We start from the raw sequence: 19139 nt of genomic DNA, 5'->3' as shown, positions 1-19139 counted from the left end.
TAATTCCTCGTTATGACTGGCCTACCTCAAGTGGCTGCCAGGAGAGCAGGGATTTACAGGTATTGTTTTGTCCTTAGATGCACATTAGATGCTACTTTAGTGCTGGCTGATCAAATAGATCTTCGGATCTGTTTGCCAGGCTGAACAAAAAGTTAACTGTAAGTGTAAGTGCTTAAAGTCACCAAAAGGAAGGCTCTACAGTGACATTTTCTACCTACTTATTTATCTATATTCATCTCAATAGACATTAACACACACCAAAGTTGCTCTCTGCTATTCAAATTGTGCTCTTATGCTCAGGAGTAGATTAATGATATCCACCATCCTTATTTAAAAAAAAAAAAAAAATTATAGCATTGGTCCAGCATGCTATGTGGAGCCTCTTTCTACTTCTGCTGGTGCATCAGCCTGCTGTACTGCACATATGGGACAACGCTTTGCTAAAGCTGTCCTGCTGTTTCTAGAGAAGGGCAGAAAAGGCCAAAGGCTGAAAAAAATAATAATAATAATAAGAGGAGAGACAAACAAGGCACATAAACCTCACACCTGGTAGCCTCTCATATCAGCTCTTTTTTGCAGCAATCTGAACAGAGAAACGTCTTTTCTAAGCTGACACCATCAGCAATGCTGTTAGCAGGTGGGCCACAGGCCTCTTTTAAACAGCTCATAACATCCTATTAGATTTCACAGTACCAAGCAACTTCTGCTGACCCCAAAGCATGTGACAAATACAAGCAGGTGACCAGCAGGAAGAAATTCCCACTCCCAGTAAGGGCAGATCTAAAATCCCAGGGAGGGGGGAAAAGGTAAGATAAACTGGGGGAAGTACATCTTGTAAAGGAAAGAGAAACTCTTTATACCAAAAATTAAAGGAGACTTCTCTAAATGAGGTAAAGGAGAGATCTACATTTATACAGAGTGATCTAACATAATTCAAATATTTGCAAATGCAATCAAAAGAATATGAATGAAATCTGAACTCCTGCTTTTGTCTTTATATTTGAGTAAACTTTTTAATTCCCATGGCTCTAGGAACCGAACCGTCACAAAATCACAACTTGAATAACCACAAAGGCCAGGCAGTAATTTATTCCAAAGTGAAACAAATTAAGCTCCGTGTAAAAGATACACTTGACAAATAAGGGCTCCATGTTGCTCCACCCTTCCAACTTTTCAAGAGACATGAAATATGGCTCTAGATGTTTATATGATATTTCCCACTACCTACAACATTTCACTACATTTTTTAAAAAACATGGTTTAGGGGCATCTGGGTGCTCAAGCCTCTGATTTTAGCTCAGGTCGTAATCTCAAGGCTCATGGGTTCAAGCCCCACGTCAGGCTCTGTGCTAACAGCTCAGAGCCTGTAGCCAGCTTTGGATTCTGTGTCTCCTTCTCTCTCTCCCTCTCTCACCTTCTCTCCCTCTCTCACCTTCTCTCCCTCTCTCTCTCTCTCTCTGCCCCTACCCCACTTGTGCGTTCACTCACTCTGTCTCAGAAATAAAAAAGAATAAGCTTTAAAAAATAAATAAAATAATATGGTTTAGGCAAAATAAAACAGCTACAGACCATATACAACCCCTGGCCATTATCTGGAGCCTATGGTAGAAACTATCTGTCCATGGATACTCATTTCTTCTCTTTGTCCTCTAGTAACAGCATTCACTTGGTCACAGATGATATTCTTTAGGGAGTAAAATGTAACATAATGCTTAAGAGTCAATGCAAAGGCTCAAGCCAAATAAAAAAATAAAGGGACAAGTGAGTAGGGTGCACCTGCCCCAGAATTATCAGCAAGAGGTAGAACTGCCCCAGGGCTCAGAAGCATAGACAGGTGACTAAGGGACAAAGGGCTAGCACAGAGGTGTCAGAGCAGAGAGGAAGGCTGCAGGTAGATCAAGTTCCTTGCAGAGACAATGGCAGGGAAGGGATAAAAGTCAAAAGCATGGATGACCCAGCATCTGGGAAAAGTCCATGAGTCATTCATAGCCATAGACCAGAAAGGACCCCAGGGGTTTAAACAAAATAAACCAGCAACCAGTAAGTAGAACCTCAGGGAAAGAAAGTGGTGTTGAGTAAACTCATACAGAAACAGGCTTTACTCGGGAATAGGTTATGAAAACTTGCTCACTCTATAATAAGCTGTGTACTTTAAACAGTCTAGCTAGTTCTGCAATAAAGGTGGGTGATCCTCACATCACCAGAGGTGCCTCCAGTAGGGAAGCAGGATCATTAAGATTTTAAAAAACTGACTTTCAAAAGTAGCTCACAGCAAACTCAAGATCAAGTACAATCAGTTCCAGGAATATCTTACCCAATTCACAATTTATTTTCAAATACACTGTGATTTATTTGCTTTGAGAAATACCTCTTGTACTTCTGATACACACAAATGATGCTTAATAAAAAAAAGTGTTACACAACCTTTAAAAACTGAACAAGTGAACAATTTCCAATAACTTACTTGACAAGGCATCCATCAATGATTTCACTTAGGGTGGTAAGAGGGTAGTGAAGCAAGAAGGAAAAAATGTATTTTTATGTGAACTCCATTTTGTGATATATAGAAATAGATTCTTGATAAGAGATTAAACAAAATTCAAATCAGGAAAATAGGGACTGACTATTTTAATTTAAATGCTTAAATTTAAAAATTTGATTTCTCATTGAAAAAAGATGCAATATTTAAATTAAGACATTTATATTCCTGGAATGCTAGCTGGCTAAATTCTCATAATTTCACATGTAATTTTTTAACATTATTTATATTTTCAAGAAAAAAAGCATTTTAAACTTCCCTTCCAAATCCCATCATCATAGATATATTTATACCTATTTCCATACTGAAATGTTCGAAGGCACAATTCTCCCAAAACCTCCGTTCAATTTAGGAATTTTCTCTTTTCTCCATGGCAGAAATATACATTATATGATGGTAAGTTATAAAGAACTACTAAAAGTTATGGTTCTTAAATAACATTGAAGGCCAAATATATAAAAGTAATCAATGGGAACCACCTATCATCACCTTTCCAATTCGGTAAACATGGTCAATCCACTGCCTAAAATCTCCTACTTCCTTACAGTCACCTTCACCTGGTTCTTGACATGTGGAGGGTGAGGCTTTATAGTCGAAGAGGTTAAGAAACCAAGGACCTAGTAACTGAGCAAAACCAGACAAGGGAAACTCCAGGCTTCCAGCTTAGCATATTATACCTGGCTCAGCTAAATGAAGAATTTCAACTTAAGTAACAAAACCTACTGAGGTAAGACAACTCAGTAGCTAAACTGGCAGCACTGTGCTCACCAGAAGACCTTACGTGTGTAATATTTGTTTACAAAATCAGAATGGATTTTAAAACAAACTATGAGAAGACAAGGAAGCTTAAGAGTTTGCCTTGGATGAAAGCTAAAAGAGCATATTGGTAAGGCTACCACAGACAAGAACTGATCCGAATGGCTTCACTCTGCCCTCACCAGTGTAAGAGGACAACTTCAATTTTCAAAGTCCTGTCTCCCAAATATAACCTGATTTTAACTCTCTTTAATACTGAGGAAAGATGGTAAAAACTGTACAGAAATTTTGGTATATGTACATTTCTCTAGGGAGAGGGCCCACAGCTTTCTTCAGATGCTGGAAAAGATCAGAACTCAATTATTAGCTAGAAATTTCCATTTTATAGGGACTCTAACAAAGATATAGGAAAGCTGAAAATTCTAAAGCAACTACTATGCCTATACTCCTAACAAAATAAAACTAGTCAAGAAAATGCCTGATAAAGCTTGAACGGAGTTTGACCACTGTTAACTAAGAGCAAAATGAAATTAAAAATTCATCCCGAAACATTAATCTGCTTGATATTTATGAAAATATGGATTTTTGTGATACTCTGTTAACACAGTCTTTACGATTGTTGAAATAATCACCAGTAACAAACAGCCGTGACAACAAAAATTCTGCAGGAAAAGAAAAACTGGTCATGTAGAATATAAATTTCCTTTTTATGAGACAGACTGTTTTAAGTCAAGGGGAAAAGTCTGGTATGAATCTATCACTATTAGATTAGACACAGGAAAAATATACAGATACCTCAGCCCAGGAGTTCCAAACGTATCTGATCTAGAGCAAAGCCTTCAACATGTTTAAAAACAAAAATAACAGCAATAAAAAACCCTATCATTTTACTGTTTCACAATAAATAAATCTATTGAGGAAAAAATGTCAATTATTTTTCCCAAATAATTTCTAAAAGTAGGTAAGGGAACCCTGCCTTTCAAAACTTATTTGCTAAATATACATTTTCAGTCAAATCGACATAATGGAAGTCAGATATGGAAGGCAAATTCTAAGCTGGTTTAGTTTTAATCTCATGCCACCTCTTTTTATGACCTTGGTTATTTTACCCATCCTACTCCTTGCCAGAGAACCCATCCTTCTCTGTATGGAGATTTATTACAAGGAAAACCTGTCTTGTCATCACCCAAAACTATCCAGCAACACTCAAAAGGGAAACATACAGTTAAAAGCATCAGTGAAATTGATGCATTCAAAACCTAGCCTATAACTCTGAGAAAATAACACCTTTACCAAAAATAGATATTTAATGTAGCCCAATCTCTGGACAGGCAGCACTAGTATTAAAGGGGAAAATATCTATAGGAATGCATCTAATACAATGTTACTTAGAGAAGAGTTGTCTTTTGTTTTATACAATGAAATACAAGACTAGAGATACAAAAAGTCATACTCCCTTAAAAAATATTTCCCAGTGATCTTACTAAAATCGAAATTATGATACACATCATGTATGCTGAAATCTAAACCTATTTGTTAGTGAAAAATCTCCTAAATATTCCATAAAACCTCCATAGGGTTTTGCTATCCTAATTCCTATTTTTAGCTCAGATTCCAAAAGTTACCAATGCTATTTAAACCGCAAAGCATGTATCTTTTAATACACAAAAGCCTTAAAACAAATCGCTGCCTTTTAAACTTAAGCACCTTTTGTTTCTGCTTAGATTTATATTGCTTAAAATGAAGAAAGAAAAATCAACTAACACTGCAAACCAATTAGTACCTAAAATCAAATAAATAGATCTTAAATGTTCTTCCCAAATCAGAAACAGAAAACAATGAGTTTGGCATTAAAAGTATACAACATGTGGGTTCTGTAAGTAACCAGAACCCGTGAAGACTTCCACATCTGTAAAATGAAACTGGCCCAAAGCAAGTGAACATTCTGTGTGTCTAACGTCCTCTATAGAGTTAATTCAAGAGTTGGGTGTGGCATCACCAGTGCATAAAGCCTTCAAACGTCAAACAGTTCTGTAACATATTAGCATAAAGCGGCAAGACTGACAACTAAAGACATTAACAAACAAGAAAGACTCTAGCCAGAATAAACTACATAATCTATGGATCCCATTCAAAAACCAAGTATAGGGTCCCCTTGTTAAAAATTTAAGAATTTCAAGGGAGGGCCATTAATACTGTACAGGTTACATGCCCATAACCTGGAAGTTCTGCTTCCAAACAAGTACTCGTGCTTAAAAACAAAACCAAACCTCAAACGTGGTAGTTTACTATGATTACTGGCCTGTCTGGCTGAATATCGAAAGAATAAGAACGAGCTGAAGTAGATCGCTATGGGCTGGTTTTCCATAGGGTGACATACAACCCAGACCCCACAAGCCCCATACCACCTCACCTATACAGCCGCCCAATACCATCAAAAAAATAATAACCTGACCAGACTAAATACCATGGACCTCTAGCTTCCCGTATTTCCAAATAAACATTGGTGACAAAGGGTAGCAAAAAGAATGTGATACAGTATCTTTAGTAAGACTTCAAATGAGAGGAAAAGAATGAGCTTACCATGCAGACCAATCTACCAAAAGTAACAGTAAAATCAGTCTTAATAAGATGCTATTTTGGAATATCCAGTCCTTTGGGCAAAAAAGAACACGAACGGTGTTCTTGTGCCATGCTAATGCCGAAAAAGCATCCCAGTTTTTTTAAAAAACCTATTTGTTTTCCCATCAAAGAAAAGTTGATCCCAGTTTAGAAGTCGGGGTATTCTCATGGCTTTGTTGTGTCCTTAAAGAAAACTTCGGACTTGCTTCTAGAATTAAAGAAAGAGGTAGGGGGAGGGGGGGAGCAATATTTTCAAAAATTACAATGATGGTAACAAGCAAAGCATGGAAGGCTAGAATACCTGTAAGTGGTAACAAGGATTCAAGACAAGAAACATCTGTCTGTAAGCAAAGATCCAAAAGGCTGGATTAAGGAACGGGGCAGTAGAAACGCCACTTACAACACTGGTGTTCCACATCTCACTGGAAGATAGATCATAACTAAAAGTGCAGAACCTTGACAGAGAAGGACTTTGCTTCTCTGGTGAAAAAGCAATAACCAGAACCAACCAACTGTCCCCATAACCATCCCCCCCCCCGCAAAGAGAAGGAACTCTAACAATGCATGCATTTTTAGTCTAAAAAATGTTTAGCCTAAAAAATGAGGTTCAATAGTAAATGACAGGCCCAGCCTACACTCACCAGTTTGGGGTACCTATTCCATTCCAGGAGCATGCCCTAAAACTAAAATTCTCTTCAACCACGGGGACAGTGTGTACATTTAGAAGAGCTAACCTGATTCCTAAGAGTAAACACTACACAATGGAGCAAACACCTAAAGAAAGAGGGAAGAGGGTTGGGGGTGGGGAGGGACTTACATGCCTCAGGCTGTCTTTGAGGGATAAATAAAAAACCTCATTCCCCGAAAGGTGGCAGCACAAAGTTACCCAAAAAGGAAATAAGGGGCCAGTTTTGATCACACAAACACAAAATTCTCTCAAAAAGGGGGAGAAAAAGGAGAGGAATCATAAAATTGAATGTAATGTAATAATTTAGTTTTTCCTACCCCACCCTAGCCAGTATCTTCCAGATCGTTTTCTTCTTGCCCCCTCTTCCTCTTTTCTCCATTTCCAAGGGAACTTTGAGTACGTACAGCCTCTCCAGCAGGATTAAATCAACATTCCTACAAACCTCTTATAAACAATAACCCAAAAGAAAATGCAGTAATGTTCCAGTCCATCCAGCAGAACAGTCATCATTTCTAGACCAAAAGGTCTAGATGAGAAAGTAGATCCAGGAAAGCTTTTCTACCCGCTCACCAAAATGGAGACTCCGGGTCAGCTTCCGCAAGAGCGAGCGAGCTTCGCACAAATGAAAATTTCAAAGGACTCTGGGGAAACGATTCTGGAGAAGATTGTCTTCAAGGGCACCTAACCGGTATTTCAAACAAACGGATTTTTCAACAGTATGGGGAAATCACACCCCAAATGGTAGTCGAGTGGTTTTAAATGGACTTATTTGCCGTAAGTTTGGGGCTGAGATACATTTTTATGAAGACAGGATTGTTATGGGTAGGTCCACCAAAAAATTAAGTTTTAAAGAACTCTTTGTCCTTGACGGACGTATATTCATTTGGCATTGCTAAGCACCCTTCCTTGGGGACAGAATAAAAGAGAATAGATACAGAGTAACAAATCCTCCTTTCTCACATTCTCCAAAAATGTAGACAGAGGAAAGGAGATGAAATTTTTATCATAAAGATGATCTTTTTAAATGCACACTATTTTAAATGACCATCTGGACAACTACAACTCCGTGTTCATGGCTCACATCTAGAGGCAAGGTTTTGCGCTCCAGCCCTCCCGGATAACAAGTAGGCTTTCAAGGCAACGCTGTGGAAAGACTGCTGGCTGGTCATTGTCAAGACCACCGGAGGAGCACCTGCTGGTGAACCGCTGTCGGTCCGGGCGAGACCACCAATCGCACCGGTGCACGCACACACTGCCGCGCACGGGGGCCGCAGCTGGCCAGCCCTCCGGGCAGAGCCGGAGGCGCAAGTGCCGCAACCTACCGGAGCCAACCAAAGCCCCGGGTCCACCTCGGCCGGCGATTCCCGCCCAGAGCGCTGCTCGCGCGCAAACCCACGATGCCACCGCGAGCGGCGACCTCGCGCGGCTGCGCCCAGCCTCACCTAATACCGCGCAAGAGAACGAGCGGTCCGGGGGATGCTCTTGGCTCTGCCTCGGCCACCCCCATAACACCTCCACACACTGCGTGGCCGCTGCAAGTCTCCAGGTGCCCCGGAAGCTCCAAGGACCACGCGCGAGAAGGTGCCGTACCAAGTGGGCACGCCACCAGACACCATCCGGCAGGGGAACCTACTGCACACAGCCTCCCACAAGGCGGGGTTGTCAGTCTGCCACAGGAATCCTGCCCTTTTTCTAGAAAAAGCCCCCTCCCCCGCTTTCCCTCCAAAGCACTCACCTGCGTCTCCGCTCAGCTCTCCTCGCGCTACACGCGGCCGCACCGGGGCACGTCCAGGCCCTGCACACGCTGCCTGGAGCGACTGGCCCCGCTCGGCTCCCGCCGCCCCCAACCAGCTTGTGCCCACAGGAGGGGCGGTGCCACCTCCCGAGGCGCCCAATTCCCTGTACTCCCGCCGCCAGAGGCCGAGCTCTAGGAACTTCGCGTGCACCACCTCCGCCGCCCCCACCAGCGTTCCCGCCCGAGGCCGGACTAGGGCTCCCCCCCAAGCCAAGGCCGGACTCGCTCGGCGTCGCGGGGCCGCACACAGCTCTTAGTCTAGGCGTCCAAAACAGCCCCGGGGCCGGGCGCGGCGGGCCCGCCCTCCCCGCACCCCCCGCCCCCACTCCCACGCCCCCCGCACTTGCCTGCTACGACTCGGAGCTGCAAGCTACTACGGCTCGCGCCGCCAGCACTGCCGCGGAGGAGTCGCTCCGGGCGGGCTCCGCGGAGAGGCGGTGGCGGCGGCGGCGGCGTCCCCAGTCCTGGCGGAGGCGGGAAGGCGGACTGGAACCCGGCGAAGCCCCCGCCCTGCCCGCGTCGCGCCGGCGACCGGCCTCCTCACCCGGCCGGCAGCTGCCTCAGTGACGCCCAGGCGCCGCGGTCCCGCCGTTTGTAGCGGGGCGGGGAGGAGGGGCTTGCTTGGAAGAGCGCCAGGAGGCGGGGCCGGCGGGGAGTTCGCGGCGCCGCGGCTGCCGCCGCTGGCGCGTGCCCTGCCCGGCCGCCCGCCCGTCTGTGCCTGCGAGAAGACGCCCGGCCGCGGCCGCCCGGCTCGGTCCCTCCCGTCTCCCGACTCCGAGCAACCTCCCCGACCAGGTTCCCCTGGCAGCGCGGAGAGCGTCGCGCGCCCAGAGGCGGCAGATTCCAGGTGCAAGTTTGCAAACCCCGAGGTTCCAGGCGCTAACGCGGAGCCAGAACGACTCGCGCGGGGGTTACTTTGATTTATATGTGTATCAAATATACACATATACATATATTACAAGAAGAGTTCAAAGGCTTTCTCTCCACTTCACAACTGAAGCATCCTGTCCCTTGGCAGAAAACTAAAGGCTTAGCCCTGGCTGCCCCTCTCTTTCCCTCTAGATGGAATCTGACGTTCAGATAAGCCCGAGTACCTGTGCGGGGTGCTATACTCTGCTTCAAACGCAAAGTAGGAAATCCTGCACTCGACTATACAAGAGCCTGCCGCTCGCCGCATCCTTCCAACGCGCGCCCCCCCCACCCCGCTCGTTAGCCCCGAAATGGCCAACTCTTCACCGAGGGGGCGTCACATAGCTACCTAGCCTTGGCCCGCCCCCACGCCCAGCTCAATCGCCTTTCCCCAGAAAAACCTGTGCCTGTCCTCAGACTCAGCCCCGCGACTGGGTGGGAGTGAAAACCGGCCCCGAGCCACGCGGTGGGAGCACGTTTTTACACCTGCTCAGCCGCTTAATTACGAGAGCACCTGTCGTGTTGTTGAGGTTGTTTTCATTGCAAAGGCTTCTGTTTTAACCCTTACCCCATAAAAACTACATTTAAAATATCACCTGTCATACCTACCTGAAATTGCAGGAGGTAAGAGAAAGGAACTGAGCAGTGGGCGACTGAGTCGCCGCAAGAACGTGACCGAGGTTACAGCTTCAAGGGCATGATGCGGGTTTGATGCAGCAAGGTCCGCTAAGGGCGCCCGGTGCTCCCCGCCCCCACGCGACGGGCGGAGCGGGGGGAGGGGGGAGACTGGAGGAAGGACTCCTCTAACCCAGGGCGGGGTGGAGGAGGCAAAATTGCTCTGTTGGGCGAAGTCAAATCAGGCATACTACAGTAAGGGGTTTAACCACATCGAAATAGAGACAATCCATCCCTCAGTTTGGGGAACCCAGACTGGGGACACCAGAAATATCTAATTGATTCTATATCAGCATTTCTGTTGTCACCCCAAATCTGATTAGCAATTAAATGACCTTAATTGACTTTGTACGGGGTTACTGGGAAAACTCAAAGCGCCTGCAGCTCTTTGACCTCCCTCTAAACAGTGAATTTTAATATTCCCATCCCTACCATGTGGGATTGCTAAAAATGCCTGTTTCCAAATGTTAGGCAAAAATGGGCCTACCAAATTTGCCAATCCAAGCCTAAAACTCTTAGAATGCCCTACGCCCTACTTTCTGAAGCCGACTTCTTGAAGTTAGTGGGAGACCTCTCTCTCTACAGAGTTCCCCTAGTCTTCCCATCCACTTCGACCTGCAAACGTTGCGCTTTCCTTGGAGAACTCCAGAATAGGTTAAAATGGGGTGCCCAAGCACTTGGTCAAAAGAAGGAAGGAGAACCCAGGAGTGCTTGATGTAAGACAGAATCAGGTAATGACAATAATAACTGCCGAATAGTTACTTTTTTAAATCCTCCAAATAGGCGACTTTTAAACACTCAACATTTTTTTTTCAGACTTATTTGTTCAGATTCCTGGCAAACCTTTCAGATGTCCCATTTAAGAAGCCATTTTGCAAAGGAAGTCTTAGAGGCTCAAATAGATTTTCTACCCTACCATCTCGAAAACATGCACACTATTTTCTTGACCTTTAGGAACTTACTTCCAATTAGGAAAATAATTTATTCGGTTACTATTGTTTTCTCTGTACTCTTCCCCACCCCCCTCGACTTTACGCCTGCATTTTGTAGGATGCAGTTTAGGCCTAAGAAATAAACCACCTCCATCTCCCTCCTATTCCGAATATCCAGAGGATGGGTGTGTGTGTGTGTGTGTGTGTGTGTGTGTGTGTACACACAGATGTGCAAAAGGGCTAAAGGTTTAGAATCGTAACCAACTGGAGTGTTTGCACAGGAGTGGGGGCGGGGAAAGAATCTGAGCATTTCGGGGAGAAAGTAAGAGACATTCATCCCAGCCCAGCAGTGTTAAGAGTAATTATTAAACGGCTGACTATTTCTCTCACTCTGGCCACAATAAAGCCAGATCTGCTGCTGGCAATTACAAGAGAAAATACCCAGTCTCGACAACAGTTTCGCTAACCCGTATTTGAAAATGGCAAACGGGGAACGTATCCAACCTCCAATTTGCCACAGTTGTATAGCTCTCATATTAATTCTTTACAGACGTGAAATAGGTGGGTACGTAGCAACGTGCTGGGCATAAATTAAGCAACAATGGCCACGCGAGGTCCTATTCGCCACGGAGCACCCGTGCTGGGCACTGCCACCTTGCTATCCCCAGATCCCACCGCCCGGGAGATGGCAGAGTCCAGAGGCTGGCCCCAAGTTGGCTTTTAGACCCGGAAGGGTGGGTGGGGTGAAGAGCAGGGAGAAATTAACAACCCTGGCCGGTTTTGTACCTGTTCCCCATTCTCTCCATCTCAAGCACCACACGGGCGCTCTCACACACACTCACCCACACCCCCTCGTGCCAATAATTTAAACTTCTCTTAGGCAAAGGCAGCAGCACCTCGTTCACCACCACCACTACCACCCTCGCCGTCCTCCCCGCCCAGCGAACACCCTCCCCCTTTTCCACATCTACCCTGATTTCTCTTTCTCCTCAGTAGAAAGCCAGCTGGTTTCTCCCAAACCCTGAGAAATCACAAAAGTTAAAAGGAAGCATGCGTCCGCCCAGCGTCTCACCCCCAACCATCTTTCTCCCGGCGTCAGATTAACAATAGCTATTCGAGAAGGGCGGGGGGGGGGGCGGTAAGGAAGGGGGTGAGGGCAACGTAGCTGAGTTGGCTCCTGGGGTGGCTGTGAATAGTCGGGGCTGCGAAGGGGTTCCCCCTCGCCCTGAAGGTGAAGTCAGCCGCGTAGGACCAAGGACAGGGCTTGGAATCCACTTCCCAGCGCCCAGCACAGCAAGACTCCCAGGCAGCCGCCACTCCACAGACACAGCTCCAAGGATCTTATTTACGCTTTTCTGAACAAAGGGAATCTCATATCCGGTACAGGCTTAAGAATTCGGCCCTAAATTGGCTACCTTCTTTTAAAAAATAATCACGGTAACTGGCGCCCATGAATTAGAGCCCGCACACCTAGCAAAGATGAGTTTTGACAGCTTCTACCCACCCCAGCCCCAGCCCAGCCCTAGCCCTCAGGCGGCATGTACTTTTTTCAGTCAACTACAACTAGCAGCCTGGTGCAGCATCTAAATTCCATCTGGCAATCCCATCTCCCCAGCACATGTCATCTGGGTAATGCAATTAAGTGTGGGGTTTTCGCTGGTCTAATCTGCAGTCCAGGCTTCTGATTCCCCTCAATAGTATTAAAGCCTCTCCAGTCCTTTGGTTGCTGTGCTAAAGTAGAGGCATGCATCCCTCAAAACCCAAGTTATCCCTCTCTTCCCACGAAATGAACTTCCAACCTCAATCCCGAAGCTCACTCAACATCTAGACTCCCATTGTACCCCTGCTTTACTCTAGCCACATTTACTCTTAAGTTTCTGCCATTGACATTTACGAAAATTCAATACGTCAAGCATGCGTCCGCCGTCTTTTAGTCTAGCTCTCTAGATTAAAAAGCAGAGCAGTAGCTTTGAAATGAGACAAACATGTGCAATTAACTTCATTTTCTGTATTCCGCTCACTTACAGGTTTTCTGGGTTTGCCAGCGCATCGCTGCAACTAATGATTAAAGAAACCAAACCGAAACTTACCTTTCTCCCTTAAGGTTTTTGTGTATGTGTGTTTTTAAAGTAACGGTGCAGTTCTCCCAATAAGGATGAGCAAGAAGCTGCTGGATAGTTCTCTTAAGACAGCACGAAACCTAAACTGTGCTCGGCTTAAAAGAAGCAAATAAAAAGAAATGCTTTCGACCCCAAAGTCCAACGCTAAAAGAAATGGCGAAAAAAAAATATGAAAGGGGAGGGGAAACTTAAAAAAGAGAGTTTAAAAAGACGGAGAGACTATCCTCCTATTGCCGTTCAACTAAACAAAAAGGGGCAAGAAAAACAAACGAAGGAACAAAGAAAAGAGACGAAAGAACGTTTTTTCAAAAAGACGATGTCTTTCTCCTTGTTGCTTTTTAGTAGGTCGCTACAGGAATAAGCTGCTGCATCTCTAACTGAGAACAGAAATAAGGGGGGAGGACGTCTTAAAAGGGAGGTGGACTGGACCACAGATTTATAGCACCGTATCACCAACCCCTTCTCTGCCTCCGCACTGCCGTGTGTGCAGCTGCTCTGCCAGGCTCCTATCCCGGGCAGCACGCGCGGAAGTATACGCCGAGTGGCGCCACAACGTAACTTGCTCATCTCCCCAGGACCCTGATTGGCCTAGATGCTTCCATTGAGGCCGCCCGGGCGAGCTTCCTTGATATGATTGGCTAGAAGCTTGTGTCACTCTCAATAGCTCAATGGAGTCCCGTTTCAAGGTAAGTTGTGCGGGGAGGTACACACTTAACACTGGCGGCGAAGGGAAATGCAAGAAGCAAAATGAGATGGAAAGAGCAACGTGGGAGGGTTGGAACTGTAGTATCAGAGTTTGCGATATGGCATGATCTTCTTTCCTCTTAAATCTTTGCTTCCGAAAGACTCATTTTCCTTGCCACCACTGCCGCATCTATGGCACGTTTCTTTATAACATTAAACTCTGTCCGGTATGTATGAGTCATTGAGAGCTCCCTCTCTTTGATCTGAGTGAAAGGAATGAATGTACATCCATTACTTACCCGCATGCCTTTTTCGATTTGTGTTCTAGTATTCTGTATTAGATATTAGGCAATATTATATCTTTCTCTATTTTAATATATGCATATTGCAGCTCTCGTTGATTTTTTTAAAGCATCCTTTTAGGATAAGAATGAATTCAGAAATGCTTTCAAATAAAGCTGCACGGTTTGAATTAGCTTTTATTTCATGTTAGAAACGTGTTGGGTAAACATCCTGTCAGGGAAAGAGTTACTAAGTAGAGCTAAGGTCCTTCACTTTGAGGTACATGGTGACTCAAACAGAGCATCTGTTTATAAAATTAAAACAAGCCACTCCTCTGTATTTGCTGGCGGAACAGTTCTTGGACCACACATGTATTGCTGACAGTAAAGATTAGTCGAACCTTTATCAGGGTTCTTTCTCTTAGTATTTAGAAAGTTAAACCAGAAGACCAAATGCTGTCATTGCTTCTGCTTTATAGATGAAGACTACTTTATTAACCACCATATTTTAATACCTTCAGGAGGCTGAAGTTTTGTTCATGGTATTTATTTCTTCCTCCAAGTGAAAGTGTGGTCCTTAGGAACAACTTGATGTATAAGTAGAGACAATATTAACTTGACCTAGGTTCTTTTCCAGCCTGAATTTCTTCTTTTAATCTTGACAGTGCCAACTTCCTAGATAGTACTTATGTTCCTTACATAATGTAACATACCTTCTCTAGATGTTCATGCCTTTCTAAAAGGAATTCCTTTACCTGTTTCCTGCTAGTGGCTATCTTTGAAAATTTGGAAAGAGGAAGCACAGGTAAGAGTTAGAGATTGCGGGAGGGCAGGGTGGGCTGGAGGGTTAGGGACAGATAGTCACAAAGCAAAATGACTACAAAGTGAGGGGTGAAGTAATTCAGAGTTCCTGGAGAGTGTCCTTGAGTGTTGATAAATGATTAATGGCAAAGAACAGAAGACCTGTTTATCTCCCATATAGCCTGTATAATATGTTCAAATTCTATTACTTTGCATGACAATAACGGGGTTGGAAAAGGAGGCCTGAATCTATATGTTATCTTACAATTAGCATTGTTATCTTATAACTTATAATTAACCATGTCCTAATCCCCAGCCCCACTTTTTATATAACAACAAGACTGGGGTCCTAATTTCAACTTAAAACCATTCTCTAGACCTGGGTGGAACTCATGAGAAGAAGAAAGAAAAGCAATTTGAGGAAATGGAGTCAAGGAGCTGAGGGAAGAACAAATCAAGAAAAAAGACAGAAAGACTCCACCTCACCTAAAATAGATTAATCATTATATGAATAAACATCTGGAAGATTGTGTTTGTTATCATCTTCCTTCAAGCCCTCCCCTCACCCCCAGGTCAGTACAGAGAAATAACTCGTAAATAAATACAATTTAAGTAAAAGTATAACACTGTTTAATCAGACTTATTTATGAATTGTCTTTTCTCCTTGTTAATATGCTCTTAAGTTAATGTTGAATCTAGTTGCATGTATTCATGTAATATCCTTGGCACTTTGCAGAAAATCTTTACCATTCACTTACAATTACATAAGTATCTTCTAACTGGGTGGAAACTAATACGTTTTATTTTTTGATGTGTGTTTATTTCCGCAAGAAAGATTTTTGCAGATTACAGTGGTATACTTTCCCAAAGGGGGAGGGTGGATATGGAAACCTGGGTGTGGTGTGGAGTGATGAAAATCTAGCTTGTGTGTTTGGTAGCTAAAGAAATTACTACTGGAAAATAGTAAACTTGTCCATTCAGATGCAAAATGCTAAATTCTGTGGATTCAGTCTATAGCCTTTCTTTAGTTTGGGCAAAGGAGCAAATGCTTTTCAAGATGCTATCTTCAACATGTTTTTTCTATGCAGGTAAAATGGAATTAAATTACTTAAGATATTGAAAATATCTTAAAATACTAGTTTACTTCCTCAATAAAACAGGTGTTTTTAAATGTAAAAACTTTTAAATGGATACATATACCATAAGTAACGTATTTTTCTAGCTTTTAAAAATAAAAATGGAATAGAGCCTATTTAAAATAAGGGATATCTGGGTATGGATTTCACTTTGAAATTCATGTTGTCATAGCCTGAAATACTAACATCTTCTATCTTGCAACTAATAAAGACTATGTATAAACACACACTCCACATTAAGCAATGTAATCGACCCCTTGCATCCATAGTTGGGTAAAGTATTATCCACAGCATCTGAATTTGCATTAGAAAAGCATTTAAAAGACATCTGGGTTATGATTGCCATGTTATCTCTGATATATCTTCAAAGTCTTTGGCATTGTTTTAAGCTGCAGTAGAGAAAGGATGGATCTAGGAGATCATTCATTGAAAGTGTGGAGAAAAAGTTGGTTGTGGAGAAAGTTGCAAAGAGAAAAGTTCTCAAATCTGAAAAAGTAATGAATTCAATAGATTATCTTGCTAAAAGTATTTATATAGGAACACTCATTCATAGGAATACTAATCAGCTATTGTGGGCAATGTCTTTTAGGATAAGTAACTCCTTTACACTATGTGAGGGATGTGATTTTAGCATTTTATGATAAAGAATGTTGTAAACTACTATTGTGACTTTTTTAAAAAGTAAATAAAACAGTAAAGCTATTTAGATGAGTTTACAATATTTGGCTTAGGGCAATAGTTCCAAACATTATACCCTCTCAGGTGAATAAAAATATTGTGTTAGTTTGTTGGGCAGTTTCAGGTGGGGTGTGGGGTCTGTGGTTCATAATGTTGGAAAATTGACAGTTTAATGCCTCTGTGAGAAAAATAGATATTATATAGCTTGCTGGTTATTCTTTTATTTATTCTTCTTAAAGAAGCATGTCAACTTTCCTTCCACAGTGTAGAAAACAGAAAAAAAAAGTTGTCAAGAAAATTAACACTAACTTGAGTTAGTGTATGGCAACCGGGCAAGAGAATGAGGCAGGAATTAGCACCATGGACAGAGACGAGCCCATCCAGAATAAAGGTTTGCAAAGTCTGATAGTGTTTTTTGTCTTTCCTATGTAAGAAACGGAAACGGCAATCCTTGGGACAGACTTTTAAGGAAGACGCTGTCCTACTTCATAGAAGCACATTTATTTTGAATTAGGCTGGCTTTTGCTAGGACTCGGCCTTGGTGACAATCCGCAAGTTGGGTTAAAGTCCCGAATTCGGGTCGCACCTTTCACTGTGCTTCCCATACGCAACCTTGCCCTGGTGAGCCTGCATTTCATCAATGTTCATGCAAAATAAATGCAAATCCAGGTGCTCATCGAAAAGTCTGCTAAATATACTTACGAGTTTTTAATCCTCGAAATTCCCAGGGGGAATCGCAACAAAACCGCCTACCGGCTCCCCCACGCTTCCCCCACCCCCATTTCTCCCCCGGCTCCTTCCACCTACTGGCAAAGGGGCAAAGCCTTTTATCCGAAAGATAAGTGACCTCCGAGACTATTTTGCAAAGGACCCTTTATATTGCAAACACTTTCCATCAGGGACAGTGCCAGAGGCGGCAGTGAGCAGGATCACAAACATCCTTCACTTTCTCTTTACATTTTGTCTGTAAACTACTGTTCGAGGGGAAAACTGTAAAGAGCACATTCGACGAGAATTCCCTTAAAACCTTAGTTTACTGCTCACGTAAAGATATGTGAACTATTTATTTAAATGTTTTTTTTTCCCAAAATGTAATCTAGTGTAGCGGTAAATCTTTTGAGACAAGCTTAGATTGTTCTCCCCACCGCCACACACACACACACACACACACACACACACACACACACACACACACGCTTCCCCCCCACCCCCACCCCGGGCAAAATTTGTATGAAGTTCATTGTCCTTTAGGTGATTTGACTGCAGAGATTCATATTCAGACTAAGATGTGTTGCACGTGCCCCAGAGTGTCTCGAAAAAATATATTTGCAGCTTCGGATCGATGATCATTTATGTAAAGCTTCCCACAAATGTCCTCAGATTTCTTTTCTTCCCCTCTTTTACTCAGTAGCAACTTTTAGCAGGATAAACTCAGGTCTTTGCTGAGCGTGCAAAGGGAGGTCTAGGAGAGGGTGAGGTAAGAAAAACTGGAGGTGAGAAAAGGCAAATCAGAGCTTTGTGCCCGTTTCAGGGATGCTTACAGCTCTCTCTAAGCTTCCTCCTGGAGCCGATACATCTTATGCAAAATTAATACAAGTAATTAAAAATAGCAGTTTCCAAAGTTAAAGGAAACCATCTGTCTCCGCTGGTGGCAATCAGTCTCTCCACCGGCCCCTTTACCGGGACCTGGGAAGAAACGGTTTTTCTGCTTCGGATGCTCCGAGGTTCTTTCTTATATTGAAGATTTATGTTTCCACTTGTGTGCGATGCACGTTTAATTTGAAATAATAAAGCCGGGCTGAGAGACCAGTCAATCAGAGCTATCAACTGCTCTCTGTATGCTGCCCTGCCCCCACTTCCCTCTGGTCTCTAACCCTCTTTCCTTCTCTTACCCTCCCCACATTAGCCTCCCCCTCCCTTTTCCTCCGTCCCCTACTCACTCACACACTCGCACTTTCCCCCCACGTGTGTTCAGATCAAACCCTTGCCCCATAGAGCAAGTGACCGCAACGGGGCACGGTGACAAAGGCGGAGTTTGTATCAGAAGAAGACTGAGGCCGGGGACACACGGCTGCTAGAGAAACAGCTGTCTTATCAGCCCGCTGCAGAGATGGAGATGGCTCGAGAGGTCCTCAACAGATAATCACTTGAATAGGTTTGCAATGCGCCAAACTTCACGCTTGATAAGGCCAACCCAATGTAGAGAGCAGCCCGGATCCTGCTCCATTCTGTTTTATCTGAGCTGTAAATTAAGAAATTGAAATTCAGGTAGCAAAGGCAGCAGTCTGCTGATACACCGTTAAAGTAAACTGTCATTAAAATGCTTGCGGCAGGCAGAGAGGGGGCGCCTGGAATGGGATATTGTTTTGTTTTATTTTTTAATTGGGGGGGGGAGCCATGAGAGAAAAAGCCCACCTGGTTTTAAAAATTATTTGGGGAGGGGGAAATGAGGATTAGCAAAGGGACAGAGCATCTTGATGTAATTCCTAGTCGTAAGCTTCCATGCATAAACAATTTGAAAAG

At 43.7% G+C, this 19139-nt stretch overlaps 1 long non-coding RNA gene across 1 annotated transcript; it reads left to right on the top strand.

Annotated features, from left to right (window-relative positions):
* Positions 1 to 13884: 13884 nt before the first annotated feature.
* Positions 13885 to 15386, top strand: LOC120222209. Its single transcript, XR_005525987.1, has 3 exons — positions 13885 to 13947; positions 14724 to 14806; positions 15180 to 15386. It is a non-coding gene; the product is annotated as an uncharacterized LOC120222209 (long non-coding RNA).
* The last annotated feature ends 3753 nt before the right edge of the window (positions 15387 to 19139 follow it).

Source organism: Hyaena hyaena, unplaced genomic scaffold (genome assembly GCF_003009895.1).
Source record: "Hyaena hyaena isolate Hyena2069 unplaced genomic scaffold, ASM300989v1 scaffold_850, whole genome shotgun sequence".
Taxonomy (NCBI): domain Eukaryota; kingdom Metazoa; phylum Chordata; class Mammalia; order Carnivora; family Hyaenidae; genus Hyaena; species Hyaena hyaena.
This window is presented reverse-complemented; position numbering and strand designations above follow the sequence as displayed.